Source organism: Indicator indicator, chromosome 10 (genome assembly GCF_027791375.1).
Source record: "Indicator indicator isolate 239-I01 chromosome 10, UM_Iind_1.1, whole genome shotgun sequence".
NCBI lineage: Eukaryota > Metazoa > Chordata > Aves > Piciformes > Indicatoridae > Indicator > Indicator indicator.
Window position 1 is genome coordinate 7671 of NC_072019.1, and position 10235 is coordinate 17905.

Consider the following 10235-nt stretch of genomic DNA (forward strand, 5'->3'; position numbering starts at 1 on the left):
GTTGCTTTACATCATTGTGATCATTTTGTAGGGTGTAAAAATACTCAGTGTGACCTTCAGATCCTTGTGTAGCTGTAGCTAGCTCAAGCATGCAAGGAAATTCTTCCTGCCCTGGAAGCTGGTGTCTTAATACAGCCAGCAGGATGGAAATTTCCTGTGACATAACTTGCAGTCTCCAGGAATTCATGCCTGATTAGGCACTGTAGTCAAACATCTGATGATTTAAGGCTGGGAATCTGGTATCTCATTTATTTAAGTCTATGTTTATTGATGTTTAATCATTCAATTTTGTTTCAGAGATGTTGCTTGCTTTGATGCATCATGGCTAAATCGCATTAAAGATGATGTTGGTGACAACTGGAGAATAAAGGTATTCAAAACCTTGAAGTAAGCAAAAGTTTGTGGGGTTGAGTATCTTGTCTATCCTGATAGTATCCAACAGTCCAAAACCTATGGCATTAAGATCAGACTTTATTAGATTTTGTTGAATGAACTTGAACTGTCTGACAGTTTAAGTGCTTCTACCATTGTTGCATGGGGATTCTTATTGTGATGTTTCTTTTCCCCTGTCATTCTAGGGTCCTTTCATAGAGCTGCTATGTAAAGATTTTATTGTAAATTACCACTTAATTTCAGCAAAATTAAGAGTTCTGATAAAAGCCTGTAACTTTTCTTTCATGTACAACAATTAGTCCAGTAATCTGAAGAAGGTACTGCAAGCAATTATGGACTACTATCATGAGGTATGGAAAAAGCATTTTTTTTTTTTTAATTCTAATCATTAAACATTGTAATTCTTGTTCTTCTTCACCTAGCTTTTTTTTCTTGGCAAAATAATATGTTTTAAAGACTTTTTTTTTTTTTTTTTGGCAGAAAGTATATAATAACTACCTGGTTATGTGAGAGGTCTGAATGGATATAATTTCAGCAGGTGTTATTTTAGATAGGACTCCTGAAATATGGAAACCATGTCTCTGTCATTTCCCAGGTGAATTCCATATGGACTCTGCTGCAGAATCCTGTTGATTTCTGTGTGTTTGTGTTTGCTCTTGTCTAGTCATGTTTTGATCTTTTTGTGCACAACAGAACAGCTTTGGCAGCCCAGCTTAGGTTTTATGATACTGACTTGGAAGCTGGTAAGTTGCAAATCCTCCTGGACATAGTAAGGATTATAGTTTGTCCTCCCCCTTGCAGGATGACTATGGTAGCTATAGTTTGAATTTAAACCAAGAAATTGCTGAATTTTGTATGGAGTTTGGTAACAGTTCTGTAATGAGTATGGTATAGATAAACTTTCCAGATCATCTTATAGCTCCCTGGTTTTACCTTGCAGTATCAAGTGCCAGGCCCTTCTGTATTGCCAGGACTGATGCTCTCTGGCAAGCCCAGAAGTAGAACTTCTTTAGGCTTGTGAGGAGCTTGTTGAAGAATTTGGAAGTCTTTTTAATACTTTTTTTTTTGTGTTGATAGACCTCCAATGTGAAATAATTTAGTCTATCTCAAGAACTTTTATTGCTGTTGATTTTTCTTGTATTGGTGGTCTGGCGGTTTTCTGGAACTCATACTCAAGTGGCTATCTTCGTTGCACTAAATAGTTGCTAGGTATAAAAATTGCTAGTATAAAAATTGGAGATGCCAAATATGGTAAGGTTCATTGGCTTGCAGTGAATGGAGTGCCCCTTCCCCAAAACTCACATCAGGGACAGAGGGATAGAGACAGATGTTTGGAAGAGCTTTGCTGGTGTAAGAGAGAGCCTCAGTGTACAACATCTGAGTTTCGTGTATGAAGCCCTGTAACAAAGGAGTTACATAAAATAGATAACATCTACTTGATCTGGCCTCTTCAGATTTCCTAGTCTGATTCTTCTGTGTACTCTCTCATAAATCAGTATTTTTAGTGTGCATCTCCATGTTTCATGTTTAAAATCTTTCCCTTCCATAAGTTTTATGGTAACAAACTTATTAATAGACTACTTTCTCTGGATGTCTTGCTGAGTCCAGACTTCTGCTGTACAAAAGTAGGAGTCTACTTGCTCTCTTTTTTGTTTTCAGTTCTTGGGTCAGCAGATTTCGGAATAGCTTATTCCAGACTTAAACCAGATATCTGAGAACTCGGATCCTACTGAATTGGGCAGGCTGTTGCAGCTTATTTTAGGTTGTGCAGTCAACTGTGAAAGGAAACAAGGCACACACTACCCTAATCTGTTTAGTAAACAGCCTCAGGTGATTGATGAGGTGGAAGAGATATGACTTTTTTTTTTCCTCATGTAGTAAAAAAGTCTTTATTAATGTGTTGCATGCTTATTTTGAAATTGGAATTCACGTAAAATCAGAGAACCTGTGGGAAATTTCTGTGACTAAAACTCAAAACTTTGCTCAGGGTAGGTTTTAAAAAATTGTCTGAAGTGTGTGTGCATTATTCATACTCGTTCAAATGTGTGCCAAGATATTCAAGTGCAAATAAAGCAATTTAAATTGAAAACTTATATTGGGAGCTGACACTTGTTTGTTTGCAGAGGCTCAAGACCAAATTGGTTGTTTTCTCTCCCCATACTATTGGCTGTTTTCTCTCCCCATACATACTCTCCCCATAAGCTAATGCTTAATGCTCTGGCTAAGGAATCCTCAGCATGATTCTCTTAGTAGAACAGATGCAGTTTCTAGCTAGTCAGAAATTACTGCATCAAAGAGTGTTTGGGAAACAAGCTGTCAGGCTGCACACACGAAAAGGAACCATGTAACTATCTTAATGTCTTTATTCTGCATAGTATAAAGTTGTTCATGTAGGGGATGATAATCTCTTATCTACCATATAACTGGGTGATAATGTTGCTGGTTAACGATAGTGCTGTCTATAAAAAGCCTGCTACCTGTTTTGAAGAAGCTTTATAGAGAACAGATCTTTCTGCAGACAGTATTTCATGCTGCTCAAGTTACTGATATGGAAGTGTCAGGACTCACTACGAATTCTTTTCACAGAACATATACAAAATATGACCTTTGAGGAGTCTATTTAGCATGTGGTCATGACTGCCATTCAAGAGGTAAGTAAGAGCTCATAGTCTAATGCAGTTGAGAAGTTTGAATATCCATTTATTCGTCTTTGAATTCTTTCATACAAGCAAAGGCAAGGGAATAGCGCAAGTACTTCCCTAAATTATCTGGAAAGATCAGGACCAAGAGGCCCCAGACCAAACAAAAGGGTTTTAACTTTAATCTCATGTATTTATGTCCAAACAAACAACTTGTGGAGACAAAGGCTTAAGATGTCCTGTTTAACACAAGAAGTGCACCTAGTTGCTAGCTGCTGATTATATGGTGAGTCAGGTTCTGGATTTTCTGTCCCAGACTGAAAGTTCAGCTGAATGTAACCAACTGTGAGGCTGCATTGTTCTGACAGACCATTCCAGCATCTGATGTGCAAACTCCCCTCTGTATCTCCTCTGTTCTTGCTATGCCATGCTCCCCCTGCCAGTTAACTTTGTTCTTAGTTGTATCATCTTGCTGATCTAGCTCACAGCATAGCCACAGCTCTGCAGTCACTCACATCTGTGAACTTCAGGACTGCGAAGCGGAGTGTGGAGGGAGGCAAAACCAAATGCTGACTTCAAAGAAAATGTAATGTGTAATTGCACCCTCATCAGAGTTGGCAGTAGGCTTTAAAACCTGGCTTTAACTTGAATATATGGTCTTTAGCTCTAAGTGTCACATTGGGAGAAACAAATCTGTAAACTTCTTGTTTGTTATGTTATGACTAGACCTTCTTCAAAAAGTTTGATTATAAATAATACTGCAATTCCTGAGTAAGAAGTAGAGCTGTTTAATTGTTGATGAACATTCTGTGTACATCTTTGTACTGGATATAAGTGAGAGCTGTCTTAATGTTCCCATTCTTTGCTTAGTGGCAATAAATGTGACACAAAGTGTGGTAACTATTTAAACTAATTGGGTGAAATCCTGTCTTCTGGCTCACTCCATTTTAATTTGACTCCTGAATAGCAATAATTTCAACAGATCAGATTAATCCAATGAAATGTTACTGCTAACTTGTTTAATTTGGGGAGGGAGGAGGTTCAAAAAGTCACCTTGTTCTAGATTGTTTAAAAAAACCTTCACTGTCCATGAAGGTTTTGTAATTATTAATCTGGTTTGATATGTTGAAGAGATGCAAAGAAATGGTGAAAAATACACTTGGTACTCAGTAAACAGTGAATTTAGAAATACTTAACCTCTAATTTAACCTCTGTTTCCTGTATCCTTTCTTCAGCTCATGAGCAAGGAAATAACAGGTCCTTCCACAAGTGATGCATCAAGTGAAATTGAACAGCAGGTAACTGCTTAATATTTGTTGCTATTGTAGTTCAAGCCTGAATGATAAGTTGGTATCTTGCCATATTTTAACTGAAAAAAGGGGATGCTCTTCACTTCAAGGAGTTGCACATAAAATCAAACTCAGTATTTCTGTTCTAAGATGAAAGGCATTTCATTTAACAGGCAGAGATTTTGAAACAGTGAGAGCACAAATGTTCACACAGTGTAGGGCAAAGCCTGCAGATTTAGTAGAGATGGGGACAGTTGCCTGGCTCTGCTCCTTTCCCTCTGCCTAAGCCGGGGGAGCCTGCTTGGTGAGAGTTGTGCCTTGACTGCTGCATTTCTGTTCTGTGAGCACGAGGGCAAAGATCTGTGTCTGTGCCAGGCCTCACCTGGGATGAGCCAGCTCCAGCTGCATCCCTTGCAGTCAGTGCATTGAGCAGTGGCAGTCCCTACTCTGCTGTCTCTGTCACCTTAACAAATGATACCTGTTAATTATTTGAGCTCTGTGACCCTGTGTCAGTGCCAGTCCTTACCTGGGCACTGACAAAGAGGCAAATGCTGGCTTTGTCAAACCATTCCATGAGGAGCCCTGGGGCTCTGGGACAGGCAGATGTTGGCATCGTACCTATAACGTGACAGTAAAAGCTGCCATAGGCAGCAGGATTGCGATGCACAAACTGCTGCAGGAACATAAGTGTGAACTGTCCTGAGGGGGAGCAAACTGGCCCCCAAAATTTTGGAAAAGTACTGCAGAGTGGATATAATAATGTAGGAGTGAGGTCAGGGTCAGGGCCACTAGGGTTAGGGGTTAGAGTTTGGGTTTGGTTAGTGTTGAGGTTGGGGTCAGGGTTTGGGTTATTATTAGGGTTAGGGTCAGGGTTAGGGTTCACAGAATATTAGGGGTTGGTAAGGACCTTGAAAGATCGTTCAGTGCAATTTCCCTGCCAGAGCAGGGTCACCCAGGGCAGGTCACACAGGAACACACATGGTTTGAAAAGTCTCCAGCAGAGACTTTCTCTCTGGGCAGCCTGCTGCAGTCTCTGTCATCCTCATAGTAACAAAGCTTTTCCTCCTGTTCCCATGGCTACTCCTCTGCTCCCGCTTGCCCCCAGTGCCCCTTGTGCTGTCCTTGGACATCCCTGAGCAGAGCCTAGCTCCAGCCCTGCAGATCGTTAGCCCCAGCCATGAAGGCAGCTCTCAAGCTCCTCTGCTCCAAGCTCCAAGCCCCAGTTCCCTCCACCTGGCCTCAAGGGAGATGTTCCACTGCCTGCAGCAGCTTTGTGACTCTGTGCTGGACTCTCTGAAGCAGTTCCCTGAGGTCCTTCTTGAGCTGAAGGGCCCAGAACTGGACACAATATTCCAGATGTGTTCTCACCAGGGCAGAGTAGAAGGGGAGGAGAACCTCTCTTGACCTATTCTTCACAACTCTTATAATCCATCCCAGGATGCTATTGGCCTTCTTGGCCACAAGGGCACATTGCCAGCTTGTGATCATCCTTCTGACCACCAGGTCTCCCAAGTCCCTTTTCCCTGTGCTGCTCTCCAACAGGTCAGTCCCCAACCTATCCTGGTCCATGGGGTTGTTCTCTCCCAGATGCAGGACCCTGTCCTTGGCCTTCTCACATTTCATTCCATTTCTCCCCACCCAACTCTCCAGGCTCTCCAGGGCTGGCTGAATGGCAGCACAGCCTGAGGGGCATCAGCCACTGCTCCCAGTTTGGTGTCATTAGTAAACTTGCTGACAGTGTCCTCTGCTCCCTCATCCAGGTCAGTGATGAATCAATTGAATAGTACTGGTCCCAGCACCGAGCCCTTGATTAGGTACAGGCCTCCACCAAGACTCTGTCCCATTGACAACACCTCCTATCTATCTATCCTCCTGTCTATCCCACTCTCTGTCCTCCCCTCCTGCTGTTCCCCCATCTACCTACCTATCTGCCTGCCCTTTCCTCTCTCTCTCTATCTCTCTATCCATGTGAGGAGCTTATGCTCCTGTGGGCCTTGATGCTCAGACCCTGTCAGCTGTCCCCTTCCTTGTCTCCGAGCAGCTGATGCCATGCCAGTGAGAGGGGAGTGAGGGGGCAATATGTGAAGTCATGACTTGCCCTCATCACTGCCTCTGGAGCTCTGGAAGGTCCCAAGGTGAGGAGACTGTGCTGGGATACAGCGTTTGAGCAGTGTTCAGCCAGGGATGATGCTCTTGAGGAGAGACACAGACTTCCGCCTGCATGGATTCTATACAGGGCGACCAGATCAGCTCAGAGAGGTTCTGTTTTGGTGAAGCCCTGAGGAGATCACCGGAGAGAGGTGCTGGGAGATAAATTCTCTTTGACTTGGGGTAGCAGGAGGCAGCTTTATGAAGGCAAAGCTCTGAAGCAGATTCATGGAACTCCTGAATCTAGAGGAGGATGGCCAAGAGAAGGGCCTTGTGGAACTAACAGTCCAAAAGCCTGACAATATTTCTAGTCAGCACTAAGCCATTTTGGAGACAGCCTTCTGTAGGTTTGCAGCAAGTACCAGTGGCACACATCTCTAAGTCATGACAGGAACTGAGCTGAGGGATCAATGCAAACACTGATTTTGTGTCAAAAATAATCAGTGTGAGAGCTGTGGGCCGGTGGGAACCAAATGACATAAAACACTCTTTTAAAACACCACCTCAGTGTCAGAAGATGTTCAGTTTCACCAGGTGTTAGTAAGCAGAGACTAAAAGCTTGCTGAGATGCCTCTGGTTGTCTTTCAAAAGCACCTCTAGATACCAAGGGCAGGGAGCTCTGTGAAGGAAGTTTGGAAGCATGAGTCACTGATAACAGAAGGTCTGGTGCTTGCTTCTGAAGCTGCTCTCCAAGGATGGTTCCATGGAAGCATGCCTGCCATGGACTCTGACCAGCAGAATGTGCTGCTGGCATCAACTGTCTGTGTTCTTCCCCCTTTGCAAGACCTGCTGGCACCAGTTTGTGCCAAGAACTGGAGTGGGAGTGTGGCCTTGCTGCAGGTTCCTCTGCAGACCACAGGCTGAGGCTGTTAGAGGATAAAAATCTCATCCTGATGAGCCAGGCACTGGTCCCTGGACACTTCAGACATGGGTCCAGTAGGAACCTGCCTGCAACCGGTGATGCCTCGGGGTGAGCATCGCTGCCGAGGGGTCCAACCAAAACAGGGTGTGCGAGATGTGGCACCAACCTCTGGCATGTTCCCCACCATGGGGAACAGGGGCACAGGGGCTGGGGTAGCTGCAGCCCCCTGCCTCCTCCCCCCTTTTATTTCTCTAGCAGAGCTCCCCTTTTGGGGGAGGGGGGGATGTGTGAGCTGCTTTTATGCCTTTTTTTGGGAGTGAATCAAAAGGAGTGGAGGGATTCTGAGTGGAGTGCTTATGTCATATGGTGCAGGGGGATGATGCAGCAGAGGAGCAGGGGAGCAAGGGATGGGGGCACCTCCCCAGAATGCTGAATGCTGAAAATTCTTGGAGGGGATCACAAACTATTGAAAATGTAAGTATGAGTGTGAGGTGACACAGAGAAAAACCTCTCATTATTATCTAGATATTGGAGAATTGTATTGATTTATATGTAAAAAAGATTTTGAAATGACCCCCCTCTTATCTCCTCTATTCTATCAAGGCTTTTAGAATTAAAGAAAAGAAAACGACATAGGGGCTTGAAATATAACTGCAAATCGTCTATATACAAATTAAAAATAGTGGCTTTTCCTTTGTGCGTGTGTTGTGTTTCGTCATTTAAATAGAAGAATGTCTGAACGGGGCCAGGCGCCAGGCGGAGCTGTTCCCCATGCCCAGGGCATCGCTCAGTGCTGCCACCCGCTGTGCACTTGTCGGTACTGCAGGAGTGCAGCGGCGTGTGCCGCCGTGTCAGTCCTCCGTGCTGATTGCCTCCATTCTAAGTGCGAAGAAATATAAATTGTGTACATACAGATTAAAAATAGTGGCTTTTCCTTTGTGCGTGTGTTGTGTTTTGTCATTTAAATGAAGTCTGAATGGGGCCGAGCCGCTCCCGACGCCCAGGGAAGTGCTCACTGCTGCCCCCGCGTGTGTAATTGTCGGCACTGCAGCCATGGAGCGGCTTGTGCCTTCCCGTCAGTCTTCCGTCCTGCTGCCTCGATTCTCGCTGAAGGCTTGAAATGCCTTTAAAGTTTCTACGGGGGTTCTTAAGACGCCAGCGTTGCTATGGATTCAACGCATGCGCCCTAGCACGAGTCTGCTTCTATGGCTTCGTCGCAGGCAGCATGGAGTGCAGTGCTGCGCTCTGCGGGCTCTGGGCCGGGAATTGTCACGGGTTGTCTTCGATGCGGGGTCTGACAGTGTGCTGAGCGGCCTCGGTGCTCATGTGAGCTTCCATCCTTTCGAGGGGTAAGGGGTACCGCGGGATTCGGCGAGGTTTCGTTGTGGCTGTCGGTGTCGCTGCAGGTCCGGGCCCCCCAGCCGTGTTCCCTCCGACATCTAAGAGGTGATCTGGGGACATGTAAACGGCTTTTGGGGGTGACAGAGGACGTCTGGGGATACCTAAAAGGGCCTGGGGTCATCTGCATTGGGTCTGGGGTTATCCAGACTTCCTGGGGGGCATTCTAAAAGGGTCTGAGGGCTCATAGAGGCGTCTGGGGAGCTCCGGCGGATCCCCTGGGAGCTCTCGGAGCCTCTGCAGGGTCCCGGAGGAGCTGGGGGGTGTCTCAGTGTGGGATTGGGGTGTCTGTGGGGTCCGCACAGTGTCTGGGTTCTTTCATGGCCGTGCTGGGGACTCGGTGCCAAAGTGCCGCCGGCTCTGGCGTTCACTGCGTGCCCGCGGCAGGGTGCAGCTTGCTGCCACGTGCTGCTCGGGGGTCTGAGGCGCCTCTAAAGGGGGGTTGGAGGCATGTGAAGGATTTTTGGAGGCCACTTCTCCTCCTAGCACTGGCTGCTAGGGAGAAGGGACCAACGCCCACCTGGCTCCAACCTTGTCCCTGTTGTTTGCTGGGGTGGAGCTAATTTCCTTCATAGCGGCTGGTAGGGGACTAAGTTTTGGCTTTGTGCGGGAAACACAGATGATAACGCAGGGATATTTTGATTGCTGCTGAGCAGTGCTTGTGAAGAGCGAAGGCCTTTTCTGCTCCTCATAGCACCCCATGAGTGAGAAGGCTGAGGTGCACAAGAAGCTGGGAGGAGGCACAGCTGGGAGGGTTGATGCCAGCTGACCAAAGGCACGTTCCGTACTGAGCAAGGGTATTCCATAGTTAGCAAGGATATTCCACACGCTCAGCAAGAAACCTAGAGGGCAGGTTGGCCAGTGGGCTGCTGCTCCAGGACTGGATTAACATCAGTCAGCTGATGGTGAGTAATAGTGTGCATCTGCATTTCTTACCCTTCTTAGGATTATTATTACTATTATTATTCTTTACCCCAAATCCTGCTGGGTGCAGGGAGCTGCTGTGTGATGCTTAGTTGCTAGCTGGCAAGTGCCCTCAGGGCTGGGATGAACGTGGAGCCTGCTCGTGTGATCTTCCTAGGCACACTTATTGGAATACAGCATTCAGATAGATGCTGTCTGAAATATAAAGTTGGGGCCGATTCAGTCCTATAAATGCAATTTCTGCAGTGTAGCCAGCGATTTGGCACATTTTCCTCAGCTCAGAGGGATACAGCAGTAAGACTCGTCTAGGTTCAGAAAGTCACATGCTAGGACCAATCTGTGGTAAAAGCCATGAACAGTTTAAATTACATATAATTAGGATTTGTAAGGGACTTAGAAGTATGTCATTCTACAGCTGAACCTGAGAACCATAAACTTCAAAAAAATTATTTCCCTAGCCTCATGAAATTCAGATCTATCTTGTTACAGTTTTTGATCTCTCCAGGAAAAAAGGGAAGAGAATGAGAATTCCTTAGCTTTCTCTCTCTCTTTTTTTTTTTTTCCTTGATACACTTTATCTTG

The 10235-nt window shown here is 45.5% G+C and overlaps 1 long non-coding RNA gene across 1 annotated transcript; it reads left to right on the forward strand.

The window, feature by feature from the left end:
• The first annotated feature begins 2983 nt into the window (after positions 1-2983).
• Positions 2984-7827, forward strand: LOC128969568 (uncharacterized). Its single transcript, XR_008489160.1, has 3 exons — positions 2984-3044; positions 4268-4330; positions 7704-7827. It is a non-coding gene; the product is annotated as an uncharacterized LOC128969568 (long non-coding RNA).
• The last annotated feature ends 2408 nt before the right edge of the window (positions 7828-10235 follow it).